The sequence below is a fragment of the Heterocephalus glaber genome, unplaced genomic scaffold (assembly GCF_053883595.1).
Source record: "Heterocephalus glaber isolate CG9 unplaced genomic scaffold, H.glaber_assembly_v1.0 deba00000122, whole genome shotgun sequence".
NCBI classification, from domain to species: domain Eukaryota; kingdom Metazoa; phylum Chordata; class Mammalia; order Rodentia; family Bathyergidae; genus Heterocephalus; species Heterocephalus glaber.
The window spans coordinates 78,637,099-78,654,668 of record NW_028258138.1 but is presented as its reverse complement, the minus strand read 5'-3'; positions in this window follow the sequence as shown (position 1 = coordinate 78,654,668).

Genomic DNA, 17,570 nt, shown 5'->3' with positions numbered 1-17,570 from the left:
CCCCACTGTAAATTTACAGTTGGCTTGCTGAGATTAATCAACTCAGATGTGGGCTCTGTTGGCCCACTCTGTCTACCAGTGACAGAAGAGATATACCCAGAAATGGACGTTTTTTTCTTTTTTCTTGATTATTTTGTTCTTTTTATAATAGCGTGAACATTGTTTCTAGTTTTTTTGTTGTTGTTCTGTTCTTATTTTTATTTCTTCCTTCTTTCTTTCCCTTCTGTCTTCTTCACCAGTTTCCCAAAGTTCTCATAATCTTCCTTTGTCCTCCAGCCTTGCTTCTAATCTCTTCTTCTTCTATTTCTCTATTTTTCCCTTAATCCTTTTAAATTTTCTCCCCTGAGGGAAAATCACCATACTGAGGGCATATTTACTGTACACAATTTTCTAGTTTGTTTCAGATTTTGTTATATAACCACAAACGTAGTTCATACAGTTAAAAGTAGCATATTAATAGTTACCACAGTTTAGCAGGGTGTTGTAGCATATGCCTATAATCCCAGCACTTGGGATGCTGAAGCAAGAGGATAACTGTGAGTTTGAGGGCAGCCTGGGGTACATAGTGAGTTAAAAGTCAGCCTGAAGGACCGGGGATTTAACTCAGTGGTTCTGGTGCCTGCCTCGCAAGCACAAGGTCCTGAGTTCAATCCCCAGTACCAAAAAAAAAAAGTTACCATACTCTGTCATTTTCTAGGGTGTGTTTGATGCTACTGTAATTGCTGATTGCACTACTTTAGCCAAGGTGACATAATTGTTCTAATCAGTTGTTCTTCCTGGTATGCCAAGAGATTGCCTAAGGGTCATAAACAGTATGATAGGCCAGTGCCAAAGAACCTGGGACTATGCCAAATAAGCAGCAACTTTTTTTTGTACTAGGGATTAAACTCAGGACCTTACACTTTTGAGGCAGGTGCAGTGCCACTGAGCTAAATCCCTGGTCCATAAGCACCAACTTCTTATCCCCAATAAATGGAAGATGTAGGATCTTAGAATAGACTCAAAACCCAAAAGCCAGCTACATGCGGAAGACATCTCTGAGAAGTAGTCATTTCCAAAAAGTTCTAAATACTAGTAATAAAGCTATCTGCCATAAGTAATTTATAAGCATCAACACAGGAATGGAAGTCTAAAGAAAATGATAAGACATTTAAGTGAGATGCAACCCCTAACTTTCATCTCACCAAAGGCAAATCCAGGGGGCAATGAGGTAGAACAATCTGAAAGCCACCCACCTGGACTCTCTGAAGTGATAACAGCAGAAGTAAAAAAGCAGATGAATGAGGTTCTAGAATAAATCAAAGCAGAAATAGTTTCACAGATAACTACAGTGATGATCATAATGAAAGACATGCTTAATGATTCTAGAGGAGATACAGATAAAAAAAGAGAGGAGCTTAGGAAAATGATGGGAACATGAACACTCAACATAGGAAAGAAATGGAATCCATAAAACAGATTCAAAAAGATATCCAGGAGATTAAAAATTCCCCCAGTACCCCCCCAAAAAAATTCCATTGAGGATTGGGGATTTAGCTCAGTAGTTCCGCCACCTGCCTCACAAGCTCAAGGTCCTTTGTTCAATCTCCAGTACCTCCCCCCAAAAGATCCATTGAATATATACACAGCAGAAAAAGCCAATGTGAGGAAAGAATATCAGATATAGAAGGCAGGATTTCAGTTAGTGATTATGAAAAAAAAAGCTTTCTTAAAAATAGCAAGGGACCATGAAAAATCAATCCAGCAGCTGCTAGATGATGCAAAGAACAATAGCATAAGGTTGATCAGAGTCAATGAAAAAGCAGGAGATAGCACAAATGACATAAAAAACATGTTCACAGAAGTTATGGCAGAAAACTTCCTGGGGCAGGGGGAGAGAATTTGACATACAGATAAGTGACGACGCATATAGAACTCATATTAGCCACCATAAAAAAAAAAACCTACACCAAGGCATATAATAGTCAAGACCCCAGAAATTTAACACAAGAGCAGAATATTAAAAGCTATTAGAGAGAAATACTAAATCAGCTGGAAGAATGCTTGAGGACATAGGCGTAGAGAAAGATTTTATGAACAAAACCCAGATTGCATGGGAAATACTAAAAAGAATCAATAACTGGGACCTCATCATTTTAAAAAGCTTTTGTTGGTTTTTTTTTTTTTTTTTGGTACTGGGGATTGAACTTGGGACCTTGTGCTTGTGAGGCAGGTGGCAGAACCACTGAGCTAAATCCCCCACCCAAGATATGTTTTTTTAAACACAATGGAGTACTACTCTGCCATAAAGAAGGATGAGCTTAAAATATTTATAGCTAAATGGATGGCCCTTGAGACCATACTCTTAAGTGAAATAAATCAGACTCATATGTTTAAATACCGCATTGTTTCTCTGGTGTGAGAAACTGAAAGTGGAAATAAGGACTGAGATGTATAATACATATTGGGAAATGAGAAGAAAATGTTCAAATGGGAAGGGGAAGAGGAAGGAGGAAGGGAGAAAGGAAGAAAAAAAAAGAAAAGAAAAGAAAAGAATGGAAACAGCTTTTGTACATAGGGAGGGGAGGGGGTTGAGGAGGGAATGGGAGAAAAAGGGGGGAGGTACTGTGTGCAGGTGCAAATTCCCTATGATGAGTGTTAGCATTATGTATGCCTAAAATGTACCAATAAATGTTGTGCTATTTTATTATTATTATTATTATTATTATTATTATTATTATTATTATTGTTATTATTTTTGGTAGTGGGGATCAAACTAAGCATCCTGTGCTTGGAGGCAGGCAGTGGCACCACTGAGCTAAATCCCCAGCCCAGTGTTGTGCTATTTAAAAAAATACAATGTAGACTGTGTCACCCCAGAAAGTCCCCTTGATTTCCTTCTCCCCAGGCAGCTGCTGAGGCTCTGTCCCTAGCGGTCTATAAATGGTGTCATACAAAGTGTGACGTTCTTGTCTTCTGTGTCTGGCTTCTTGCAGCAGAGTTAATTTTGGTTCTGATTTTCATATCCCTGATTAATGAAGCTGATTACCCTCTCCACATTTCTTTCTGATTGAATACACGCTGGGGTAGTGATTTCTGGTGTCCTGGGCCCAGCCTTCTCCTTGGCTGCAGGAAATCTCCTCCAGCTGGGCAGCAGGTGTGCAGCTGTCCAGGCAGAGACCACACACACACACACACACACACACACACACACACACGTGCGCGCACCTGCACTCGGGTCCCTCATTCTCCGGCTTCCTTTCACTCTCTGAAAGTGCATTCTGAAAAACAGAAGTAGTTTGTTTGAACTCTGTGTCAACAGGAAGACAGCTTGCTGACTGGGACTGGTCAGTGGTAGAGTGCTGGCCTAGCATGATCAAGGCCCAGGGTTTCATCCTAGCACCACAAAACAAATAAATAAAATGATCACAAAGAAAAAAAACTTTGCCTACACTGGGGTCCAAAAGCTGCTCTCTAGTGGTGTGGCTGTAGTTCAGTGGTGGAGAGTGCTTAGCGCATGTGTGGCCCTCAGTTCAATCCACAGGACCAAAAGAAAAACAAAGATATGTTCTTATATTTTCTTTTTTTTTTTTTTTTTGGTACCGGGGATCGAACTTGGGTCCTTGTGCTTGCACAGCAGGCGGCGAAACCACTGAGCTAAATCCCCCGCCCTATTCCTATATTTTCCTTCTAGAAAGTTTTGGTGTAATTTCATTTATACTTAGGTCTATAATTTATCTGGAATCTTTTGTTTTTTTTGGTACCGGGGATTGAACTCAGGACCTTGCGCTTGCGAGGCAGGTGCTGGAACCACTGAACTAAATCCCTGGCCCATTCTTTTTTACCCGAAGTGGTTTATTTACTTATTTTGTGGTACCTAGGACTGAAATTAGGGCACACTAAACTATACCCCCAGCCCTTTCTCTCTCTCTCTCTCTCTCTCTCTCTCTCGACAGAATCTTGCTCTGGCTTGGAACTTGCTGTGTAGCCCAGGCTGGTCTCAAACTTGAGACCTTCCTGCCTCAGCCTCCCAAGTGCTGGGATTATAGGTGTGTTGCACCATGCTGAGGTTTACTTACTTTGAGACAGGGTCTCATCAAATTACCCAGGCAGGTTTGGGATTTCTGATGCTCCTGCTCCAGCCTTCCCAGTAGCTGGGGTTATAGGTATGTCTCTCAAGATTCTTTTTTTTTTGAGATAGTGCCTTGCTAAATCATTAAATTGCCTAGGCTAAGTTATCTTTTTGCCTCAGCTTCCTGGAGTGCTGGGATTTTAGGTGTCTGCCATCATGCCTGGCTAAGGTTTTTTTTGTTTTATTTTTTTGGTTTCTTGAGACAGGCTCTAGTATAGGCTTGCCTGGAAGCTGCTATGTAGCCCAGGGCAACATTTAAAAAAATTTATTTTTGTAGCTGTGCATGGTGGCATATGCCTGTAATGCCAGCATTCTTGGAGACTGAGGCAGGAGGAGCTAAAGTTAGAGCCCAGCCTGGGAAATTTAGCAAGTGGGTTCAATTTAACAGTTTATCCCTGGGTTCAATCACCAGTAACCCCTCCCTTGCAAAAAGTTGATCTCTGTATTTAGTGTGAAATAGGAGTAAAAGGTAACTTGTTTTCATTTTTAAAAAATTCTGAGGTCACCTCAATTTAATTACAGCAGTGAGAGGGAAGAGAGGAGAGAAGATAGGGGCAGATCAGTTAATAGCTACCCAACAACAACAGCAACACTTCTCTTAGTGGACTCGACCCCTTACTTCACTCAGGACCCCGCCACATCCCATGACACCACACAGTTTCCCTCTCCAACCAGAGGCACAGCAACTTAGCCGTGCCCACGGCTACCTGGCTCCCTGCTTTTGCCCAGCCTGTGCCCAAGCAGGGTCTGCCTTCCTCCCCAGATCTGTGTTACAAAGAACACATTCTGTTCTGGTCTGGTGGGCATTTTCCAACTGCTCTCCCACCTTCCTGCTAAAAGCTGAGAGCTTGTCCCAGGGCCCAGTCCTTTTTCTGGCTAGAATCTGTAGGGCTCCACACATTCTTTTGTTCCGAGGATTGAGCCATCTCCAGAGCTTTGGTTTAACAATAGTTATCTTGCCCTAATCTCCTACTGACCACTTAAAGGACCACTTTACTAGCTGAGTTTCTACCCTGCTCTGCTTTATCTTTTTTTTTTTTTTTTTGCAGTGCTGGGGGTCAAACCCAGGGACTTGTGCATCTAGGCAAGCACTGTATACTGAGCCACATCTCCACCCCATTATTATTATTAATGATGATGATTATTATTGGGACAAGGTATTGGTAAGTTGCTCAGGCTGGCCTTAAACTGGGGATCTTCCTGCCTCAGCCTCCTCAGTAACTGGAATTTTAGACCTGTGCCAACAGGCCCAGTTTTATTTATCCCTGAGGACAAAATGCCTACAGCTGGAGGAGGATACAGGCGTAGAGGCACAAGCCAAGAATCCCAGCACTCAGAAGGCTGAGTCAGGAGGATTGCAAGATTGAGGCCAACCTGATCAACTTAGTAGACCATGTTTCAAAAATTAAACAGAACAAAACAACAAACTAAAAACACTTAGGGCAGGGAATTTAGCTCAGTGATTCCACCACCTGCCTTGCAAGCGCAAAGACCAGAGTTCGATCCCTGGTACCAAAACCTGCCCCCCAAAAACCAAAACATTTAACACGTTGCCCTTTTTGGTCCATGAGAGCCCCTTCAAGTTGTACCTTATCTCCAGGTCTTGGCCTCTGAAGTCTTTGGGTGGTTTCTTGCTTTCTGGTCTAACCTGGTGCTGCAGGTTCCTGTTGCTTGTCCTTTTTGAGACCTGAAACCTGCCTTCTTCATGGAGCTGACTCCTTGTCCTTGGAGCAGGCAATGTGATTTAAAGGACACAGCTCAGCACTGGCATCTCCATGGCAGTGGGGTAAAGCTTGAGTCTAGGTCTTTTCATGGCACAGGTGTAGAAATCTGTTTTTATTTTGTGTGTGTACATGTGAGTGCATGTGTGTTTGAGATAAGGTCTCCCTATATAGCCCTGGCTGGCCTCCAACTCCATCCTTCTGCCTCTGCCTCCTGAGTGCTGGGATTATAGATATGTGCCACCACACCCACTCTAGTTTGGGTTTAAACTGTTAAATAAGAATTCTAGGAGGTCACTGTATTAGACACAGAACACTAAGGATCAGGATGGAGTCCCTTGTGACACTGTTATGCAGTTCCAGGCTCAAACTCCACTGTGCAGATCCTTCCAGAAAAACCAGCTCTAAAGAGACAGCAGCCAGCTGCCCAGGGAGGCCTCTTTCAGCTGCTATGAGGACATTCCCTCTTCCCTTAATCCTTCAACAGTAGGATTCAACTGATTGGATACTAGCCAAGCAGTTATTTTTCTATTGTTCTGCCCTGCTTTGCAAGCACTGCAACTTTGAAATGACCAATCTGCTTTGCTCTTTTGTCACAGCTTTCTCTGGCTCTTCTGTCTGTAAAACCAACCTCCTCTGGCTCATTGGAACACTCAATTCTATTTATTTATTTATAAATAGCCACCATACCCGGCTCACTTGATTCTATTTTATGGAGTGAAATATTGCCTGATTCTAGACAAACCAGGATCTTTAAATTGTTGTAATATTTTCCTTTAATAACATAGTACTAATGCTTTAAATTCAAGATATATATATGTGTGTGTATATATACATATATATTTTATATGTATATGTATATTTTATATGTATATATATATTTTTTTCTTTTTTAGTTTTTTGAGATAGAGTCTCACTATGTAGTCTAGGCTGTCCTTGAACTCACTGTGGAGCCCAGACTGGCTTTGGACTTGTGATCCTCCTGCCTCAGCCTCCTGAGGGCTGGGATTATAGGCATGCCCTACAATGCCCAAATTTGCTGGCTGATATAAAGGATATCAGCAAGGATATCAATGAAGAGGTGGAGGGGCAAGCCTGCAAGGAGGTGTGGGAGAAGGGGGAGCCCTCAACCTGGGGGTAGGAAGCTGTTTCCCGGCAGATGGTGTCAATCAAGTCAGATGTCTGGTTGGGGTCTGCTACTGCAGGACAACCTGCCTGTGTGTGAAGAGACCTCAGCACCTGTAGGTTGAGGCTCTCTCTGTGTTGACTGGGCAGGGAGAGCACAGGAAAAATGGAGCTTATTATTTCTGTGTTTAGAATAGGGACTTAGAGGCTGAGTCTGCTGATGCTCAGTGAATAACATTTTGTTTGTTTTTTTGATACAGAGTCTCACTATGTAGTCCAGGCTGGCCCTTAACCTGTGGCAATCCTCCTGGCTCAGCCTCCTGAGTGCTGGGATTATACAGGTGTGCCACTCCGCCCTCTGCCCAATGGTAACTGATAGCAGGATAAAGATTTCCATCTTTTCCACTTTCTTCCTCCTCCTCCTCCCCCTCCTCCTTCTTCCTGTTTTTGTTTTTTTGGACAGTACTAAGGATTAAACCCAGGCCTTCTCACTGAGCTATATCCTTGACTCCTTTTTAATCTTTATTTTGAGACAAAGTCCTACTAAATTGTCCAGGCTGGGCTGGAATTTCAGGTCCTCCTGCTTCAGCCTCCCAGAGTGCTGGGGTTACAGGTGTGCACCACTATGCCTGGCTTCTGCCTTCATTTTTTTTTTTTCCAGTACTGGGGTCTCAAGACCTTGCACTCCCCCCCCCATTAAGTTTATTGGTACATTTTCGGTATAAAATACATTTACATACATCACTGGGATCTTGTACCACTACATGAGTATCTTGGTTCTTATTTTTTTCCCCTTCTCCTGCCCTTCCTTCACCCCCTCCACCCTTCCCTATTTGCAAATATTTTGTTTCCATTTTTTTCCTTTTCTCATATTTTTTCTTTTTTTTTTCCTCATATTTTTTCTTTTCCCTTCTTTCCCCTACCCCTCCCACTTCCTGTCCTCCTTTAGACCTTTACTTCCTATTACACAATATCAATTATACATTTTTAAAATTAAAATATCAAGACCTAGGAGACATTACCACAGATTTTACAGAATTTAAAAGGATCTAGAAAGCATATTACAAAAATCTGTTTTGAAATAAATTTGACAACTTCTAAGAAGTACCTGGAAGACAAATTAATGAAACTAACTCTGGAGGAAACATAAAATTTGAATAGCACCTTTAAAGAAAGTATATTCCTAGCTTGAAAACCTACCTATATGACAACAGCAGGCTCATAAACATTTTAACTGATAAATTATATCAAACATTTAAAGCAGAAGAAAGAAAGAACACTTCTCCCCTCATTTTAGGAAATCAACATTGTGCTAATTCTAAAACTGGATAAAGATAATAGAAGAAAAAAGTATGAACATAGATAGAAATTTATTTAACAAAACAAACTATTAGAAGTCAGGTCTGGCAGGATGTAGAAAGTGGTTTTATTATAGGGATGGCAGTGTTGGTTCAGCATTGGAAGATCCACCCCCAAAAGTCATCATTTTAACAGAGGGAAGGAAAAGGCCATATGATCCTGTCACTAGTTGGAGAAAAAGTATTGGACTAAATTCCACAGCTGTTCATGGTAAAAGCTATCAGGAGACTAGAAGTAGAACAGAATCTTCTCAACAGATTAAAGACATGTACTCCATACTTCCAGCGAGAATGCCTTATATGAATGGAGAAGATACAATGCTTTCTCCTTAAGGTGGGGAACAAGGGCAGATATGCCTACTCTTCATCTGTCCATTAAACTTTGAAAGATAGGCCCAAATCAAAATAGTCTGGCAATAAAATGACACAATTAGGATAGGATTGGCAAGGTAGAAGCAAAATCTTTATGTGTAGATGAAATGATCATCTTACGGAGAAAATACTAAGAAATCTCTAGGAGCCCCTAGAACTTGTATTTGAATTTAGCAGGATTAGAAAACACAAGGTATATATAAAAATTCAGAAGACCTTGCACTTTTGAGGCAGGCACGCCACCACTGATCTAAATCCCCGTCCCCTGCCTTTATTTTTATATCTATCTCTCTTTTTTTTGGTTTGACAAAATTTATTGGTTAATTTAGTAAAGACATTCATCTCAGTCATTTCTCTCATCTTGACCTTAGATTAGTATTTCATTTGGGTCAAGAAAAGAGTATGTAGGAGAGGGATGTTATTTTAACAAACAGTAAAATGGACAAAAATGAATAGTTTGCCTACATAGAAGTAAAGTTAAAGTTAAATTCATGTATCTTGGCATAATTAAATCATGTAAGAACTAATAGTTCTATATACATTTCCATTGTTTTACTTGGGACTTAATCTAAACTTTAATGTAAAAGAACAACGTATTAGGTAGGCATATGCGCAAGTTTCTTCTCTGGAGTTACTATTAAAAAAGATCAGCAAGAAACTACCACCAATAAAATAGTCTGAAGCTGCCTCCAAATTTAACGTTGTAGGAATTCTGAAGGAAATCACTGTATTGTTTTTCTTTTGTCTTGTGACTATGCTTTCAAAGATGTGTTTAACTATCACATTAAAAAAGTCCATATACAATATAAAAATACAAAACAAAACACCCTACCGTACACAAATCTAACAGTATATGTGATGAACAATTCCATAAAATGTGTTTGAAGATGCATTGTCTTTCATTTTCAGTACCTACAATATGCCCAGGCCACTGGGCAGTATGTATACACTTAAAATAAGCCATATAATTGTTCTAATAAGAAATCCTGTAGTGAGTTCAATTCAAATTGGATTTAACAACTTAGTAATGTAAATGTGTAGACAAAATTACAGAAAATGCATCTTATTGTCTTCCATCTTCTACAATGTTAAAATTTTTTTTTCGGTGTTTATACCTTTTAAAAAATAAAAACCAGCCAAATACTTAAGCAGTATGTAAACTTAAATTTTTGGTGGTGGTGTGTATTTTACAAGAAATAGCTTCCTTATGATTTGCCTCAAGTTCTGGTGGAAATGCTTACAAGAACTAGCTAATAAATAAAACCAAGAGAAGCACATTCAAAATACTGATTTACTGTGGTAGCAAATGGCTGTTCTTTGAAGACTAATGAAGGTAGACGAGCCCATTAAATTGAAATGGGCTATTTCAAATGTGGTACTTCATATAGAAATTTTTTTAAAAATTATTTTTAGTAAAAGAGCTAAGCATCTGTATCTGATACAACGTATCTGATAGCAATGAAACACCTAATAATATGATAACAAAACAAGTGTCCATAAGGAAAAAAATTATTTTACTTTTATCTAAATTTACTTTCACAAACGCGCCGAATCAGCCCGCTGCAGACAGGCAGGTCTGGGGGCGCCATAGCAACGTCTCTAGTCGGGCTAAACGCGCTGAATCAGCCCGCGCCCCGGCAGCAATCCACTGGACCCCCACCCCACCCCCACTCCTCTGTACAGCCACCTGGTTCCACACTACAAAGACGCAGAGGATACCGGACCACCAGACCACTGTACTGGGTAAGTTGGAGTCATTTTCACCTCCCATCAGGACCAGGACTATCTTCAAGGGAAGGGCAGCTGGAACCTGCAATACAGCTCTGCAGAGTTCAACCCTATGGGAGGACAGGGAGCTCAACTTGGGACTTGCAGCCAGAAATCTGCCTGAATCTCATGGGTCTGTGACTAGCTTACTGAGACTCATTGACTTATATCTGCACACTGCAACCCATGTTGTCTTTTGTGACAGAGATATACCCTGAAAGAGGCCCTTCATCTTCATGTTTATTTTTTATTCTCAAAATTAGTTTTATTATTTTGGTTTTTTCTCTTTCCTTTCTTTTGTTCCTCTTATCTTTAATTTTTTTCCCTACTCTTTGCAAATATTTGTTTTTCTCTCCTTTTTTTTCTTCTCTTCTTTCTTTTCTCTTTCCTTTCTCTCTCTCTTACACTCACTCTCTTGCTCTCCCACATTGTTCATCTTCCCTTTTTGTCCCTGTTTTGGTCCTCAGTTGGAATTCTTCTTTATTTTCCTATTATTCTCTTTTTCCTTCTCACCTGTGTCCTCTGGCCACACTGCTAACCTTCCCCTATCCTTCTTCCCATCTGTCCCTCCCTCCCCAACCCCTTCTAACTCCCCATCCCAAAGGGTAAAGTTGTTATATTGAAGAGTTTATTCACTATATATTGGGTTGGTCCTCGATCTTGATTTAATTCACACAGCTAAAGGTGATAGATTAATAACTACCACAAAATGTCATTTTCAAAGATGTACTTGATGCAGTGGTGTTGCTGATTGTATCACTTGGGCTAAGGTGTGGGTATTGATTTAGTCAATGAGATAAGGAAATAATAAGGAAAATGAGATAGCCTTAGAGTCATTAGAGACATAAAACTTAAAGACCAGCTATATCTGGAAGACACCTCTGAGAAGCAATCATTTCATAAGGGTTCTAATTACAAGCAACAAAGATACCTACAATAAGTAGTTTCAAACTATCAACCCAGGAGTTAAACCAAGGACGGTAACAAAAACAAAAATGAGAAGACATTTAAGCAAGGCACAAACTCAGACTTCCACCCCACCAAGGGTAAATCCTGGGGGAAATGAGATGGAAAAGTCCCATAACCAACCACCTGGATACCCTGAACGGATAGCACAGGAACTAACAAAACAGATGGATGAGGCTCTAGAAAAATTCAAAGCAGAAATAATCTCCCAGATATCTGCAGAGATGGTGAGCAGAGTGAAAGACATGATTAGAGGATCTAGAACAGAAACAGATAAAATAGGTGAGCTCAGAAACATGCTGGAAGCCATGAATACCCAACATAAGAAAGAAATGGAATCCATGAAACAGATTCAAACAGATATTCAGGAGATCAAAAACTCCATTGAAAGTATCCACAGCAGATTAAGGGAATCTGAAGATAGAATATCAGATATAGAAGACAGGATCACAGTTAGAGACCATGAAAACAGAGATTTCTTAAAAATAGTAAGGGACCACGAGAAATCAATCCAATAACTGCTAGACGATGCAAAGAAGAATAACATAAGACTGATAGGAGTCCATGAAAAAACAGGAGAAAGCCCAATTGACATAAAAAAACTGTTCACAGAAGTAATAGTGGTAAACTTCCCAGACAGAGGTAGAGAATTAGACATACAGATAAGTGAGGCATATAGAACTCCAACTAGCCATGATAAAAAAAAATCTACATCTAGACATATAATAGTCAAGATCCCAGAAACCCAACAGAAAAACAAAATCTTACAAGCACTTAGAGAAAAGAAACAAATCACCTACAAAGGAAAGCCCATCAGAATCACATCAGACTTCTCAACACAAACCCTCAAATCAAGGAGAGCCTGGAGTGAAGTATTTCAAGCCCTAAAAGAAAATAACTTCCAACCTAGACTGTTGTATCCTGCAAAATTATCTTTCAAAATCGATGGGGAAATTAGATGCTTCCATGACAAAGAACACCTGAGAAAATTCATGAACACCAAACCAGCACTACAAGCAATTCTAAACAATATCCTAGAAAAAAGCAATGAAGGTCACAACTCCATGAGGCCCAACAGAGGGGAGCCAGCAGGCAAGGTAAGACACTAAAGGGAAAGAGGGGAAAAAATAAGAAATAAAAGAGCCAACAAAAGTAAAACATCATGACAAGGATAAATCAATATCTATCATTTATAACCTTCAATGTTAATGGCCTCAATTCACCAATCAAAAGAAGTAGACTGGCAGAATAGATTAAAAAGGAAAATGCAACAATATGCTGTATACAAGAAACACACCTAACTCAAAAACAAACTCATAGACTGAAAGTAAAAGGATGGAAAAAATTTCTCCACGCCACAGGAACCCAGAAGAAAGCAGGGGTAGCAATCTTATTTGGAGACAAAGTAGATTTCAAACCAAAACTAATTAAGAGAGACAAAGATGGTCACTACATCCTTGTGAAGGGAACAATCCAAGAGGAAGAGATGACAATGCTAAATATATATGCACCAAATATGAATGCCCCCTACTATACAAAACAAATATTAATAGACACGAAAAACCAAATAAACACTAACACAATTGTAGTGGGGGACCTCAGTACCCCACTAACACAAATAGACAGATCATTTAGACAAAAAGTTAACAAGGAAATTCTAGAACTGAACCAAGCTATTGAACAAATGGACTTAATAGATGTTTACAGAGACTGGGAGCTGGGGATTTAGCTCAGTGGTTTCGCCACCTGCTGCGCAAGCACAAGGACCCGAGTTCGATGCCCGGTACCACACACACACACAAAATTGTGATCAAAGATGTTTACAGGGTGTTCCACCCCACAAATTCGGAATACACATTCTTTTTGGCTGCACACAGGTCATTCTCCAGAATAGACCACATGCTAGCTCATAGGACATATCTAAGTAAATGTAAAAGAATTGAAGTTACTCCCTGTATATTATCAGACCGTAGTGTAATAAAATTGGAGATCAATAACATAAGAAACCGCAAAACCCCAACAAACACATTGAAACTGAATAACACCCTCCTGAACAACCAATGGGTCACAGAAGTAATTAAAGAAGAATTTAAATAGTTTCTATAAGTAAATGAAAATGCCAGTACAACATACAGGAATCTATGGAACACAATGAAAGCAGTTCTACGTGGGAAATTCATAGCAGTGAATGCCCATATTAGGAAAACAGAGAAAACTCAGATAAATAACCTAATGCAGAACCTCAAGCTCCTAGAAAAAGAAGAGCATAACGAATCCAAAGCTCATACAAGAGAGGAAATTATAAATATTAGGGCAGAAATCAATGCAATGGAGACTAAGAGAACAATACAAAAAAATCAATGAATCAAAGAGTTGGTTTTTTGAAAGAATAAACAAAATTGATAAACCTTTAGCTAACCTTATCAAAAAAAGGAAAGAAAAGGCACAAATACATGCAATTAAGTGAAGTCACAACAGATCCAACAGAAATCCAGAGGATCATCAATATCTACTTCAAGAACATCTACTCCAATAAAATGGAAAACACAGAAGAAATGGGCAGATTCCTAGATACATACAAATTGCCAAAGTTAAATAAAGAAGATATAGAAATTCTAAATACCCCAATTACAATGAGTGAAATTAAAAATGTAATAAAATATTTACCAACAAAGAAAAGCCCAGGTCCAGATGGCTTCACTGCTGAATTTCTTTTTTTTGTTTTGTTTTTTTTTTTTTTTGGTACTGGGGATCAAACTCGGGTCCTTGAGCTTGCACAGCAAGCGGTGAAACCACTGAGCTAAATTCCTGGCCCTTCATGGCTGAATTTTACAAGACATTTAAAGAAGAACTAACGCCATTACTCTTTTTTTTTTTTTTGGTACTGGGGATTGAACTTGGGACCTTGCGCTTGCGAGGCAGGTGCCATTACTCTTTAAACTCATCAAGGAAATTGAAAGGGAAGCAATACTTCCAAATTCATTCCTGGAAGCAAGTGTTACTTTGATTCCAAAACCAGGGAAAGACCCAACCCAAAAAGAGAACTACAGGCCAATCTCCCTAATGAACACAGATGCAAAAATCCTCAACAAGGTACTGGCAAACGGAATACAAGAGGGTCATCAAGAAGATCATACTCCCTGATCAAGTCAGATTTATCCCAGGGATGCAAAGATGGTTCAACATTCGAAAATCAATAAGTGTAATACACCATATTAACAGAATCAAGGACAAAAACCATATGATCATCTCAATAGATGCAGAAAAAGCATTCAACAAAATCCAGCACCCATTCATGATAAAAACCCTACATAAAATTGGAACAGAAGGTCTTTATCTTAACCTGATTAAGGCTATCTATGAAAAACCAACAGCCAACATCATACTAAATGGTCAAAAACTGAAAACTTTCATGCTAAAATCAGGAACAAGACAAGGATGCCCACTATCACTGCTCCTGTTCAATACAGTTCTGGAAACATTAGCCACAGCAACTAGAAAAGAGAAAGAAATAAAAGGAATAAGGATGGGAAAGGAAGAAGTGAAACTGTCATTATTTGCTGATGATATGGTACTTTACATAGAAGACCCAAAAAACTCCACCAAAAGACTTCTAGACTTAATTGACAGATTCAGTAGAGTAGCTGGATACAAGGTCAACACTCAAAAAACAATAGCCTTCTTGTACACAAATAACAGACTCACTGAGAGAGAAATTAGGGAAACAATTCCTTTTACAATAGCATCCAAAAAAATGAAATATCTAGGAATCAATCTAACAGGAAGCAAAAGACCTCTACACTGAAAACTACAGCACTCTGAAAAGAGAGATCGAAGAGGATACAAGAAAATGGAAAGACATCCCTTGCTCCTGGGTAGGAAGAACCAATATAGTGAAAATGGCCATACTTCCAAAACTACTATATAGATTCAATGCAATGCTAATTGAAATTCCAACAATATACTTCACAGAACTAGAGAAAGCAATCCAAAAATTCATTTGGAACCATAAGAGACTTAGAATAGCTAAAGCAATTCTAAGCAACAGAGACATGGCTGGAGGTATCACAATCTCCAACTTGAAACTATACTACAAAACTACTGTGATAGAATCAGCATGGTACTGGCAAAGGAACAGACCTGAGGATCAGTGGAATAGAGTAGAAGATGCAGAAACAACTCCAGACATGCTCAGCCACCTCATCTTTGACAAAGGAGCCAACCACCATCATTGGAGGAAAGATAGCCAATTTAATAAATGGTGTTGGAAAAACTGGATTTCAACCTGCCAAAGATTGAAACTAGACCCATACCTATCACCATGCACTAAACTAAGATTGAAGTGGATTAAAGATATAAATATTAAGACAGAAACACTAAACTTGCTGGAAGATAAGTTAGGTAAAACTCTTGAAGACATTGGCATAGGAAAAGACTTCATGAACAAAACCTCAGCAGCACGGGAACTAGCAGAAAGAATCAACAACTGGGATCTCATCTTATTAAAAAGCTTCTGCACTGCAAAAGAAACCACCAACAGAGCTAACAGACAACCTACAATATGGGAAAAAAAATTTAGCAGCTGTACCTCAGATAAAGGATTACTATCTAGAATATATAAAGAATTGAAAAAAAATCAGACCCCCCAAATTCAAAGACCCAATTCAAAAATGGGCATCTGAAATGAACAGACATTTCTCAGACAAGGAAGTAAAAGCAGCAAACAAATATATGAAAAAATGTTCAACATCACAGGTCATCCAAGAGATGCAGATGAAAACAACACTGAGATTCCACCTCACCCCACAAAGAATGGCTGCTATCAGGAAATCAACAAATAACAAATGCTGGTGGGGTTGTGGGGAGAAAGGAACCCTTCTCCATTGCTGGTGGGAGTGCAGACTGGTGCAACCACTGTGGAAGTCAGGATGGAGATACCTCAAAGAACTAGGACTACAGGTCCCATTTGACCCAGCTATTCCCCTGCTGGGTATCTTCCCAAAAGAATTAAAAGAATCATACCACAGTGATACATATGCACCCATGTTCATAGCGGCACAGTTTGTAATAGCTAAAGCTTTGAAGCAGCCCTAGTGCCCATCAACTGGAAACTGGATAAAGAAAATGTGTTTTTTTAATAAAATGGAGTACTAGTCAGCCATAAAGAATGAAAAACTAGAGTCATTTATAGCTAAATGGATGCATATCGAGGCCATACTCTTAAGTGAAATAAATAGGACACACATGTGTAAATACTGAAGTTTCACTAGTGTGAGAAACTGATAGTGTAAACAAGGGTTAAAATGATTAAAATGAGTAATTGATAATTTGAAATAGGAAAAAAGGTCCAAAGACAAAGGAGTGAAGGGAGAGGAGGGGGAAAGGAAAAGAGGGAAAGGAAAAACTATGAGAAAAGAAAAAAAAATGGAAATGAAATCTATGTAAATAGGGAAGGGCGGAGGGGGTGAAGGGTGCACATGTAATGGGGAAAAAAAAATAAGAACCAAGATATATCATGTACAGGTACAAACACCCAATGATAAATGTAAACAAATTGTATACCTAAAATGTACCAATAAAAGAACTAAAAAAAAAAAATTTACTTTCAGTCAATAATCCAGCAACATTTTCCTTTCAATACAATACTCCCCCTTTCTCTATAAGGCTGTTCCTGGGAGCCAGACAGTCACTTTAGGTAATGAGGGAGTTAATTTAGGAGTAACTGCTTATAGTTTTAAATAGACAGTAATTTTTTACTTCCCTCTTAGTGTGCTAATAGTTGTGTCTAAAAAAAATAAGCAATTTTTTTAAAGGTACCATTTCTGATTTTTTTATTATCTTGAACCTTTGGAAACTAATCACATGAAACTACAAAATTAGCAAATGTCTTGAAATCTGTATATAAAACATAAATTACCTCTAATTTCAAACTCTCACTTATTAGTGTACCACTCAATCTTAAAAAAAAAAAAAAAAGCGGCTCCAAAGATAGTCTTATACTAGTCTTTTTTTTTGGTACCGGGGAACGAACTGCTGATCTTGCACTTTTGAGGCAGGCAGCAGCACCACTGAGCTAAATCCCCAACCCCTTATACCATTCTTTAAAAAAGGAAACTGTTCCTTTTAACTTTATACCCAACCCACACCTCA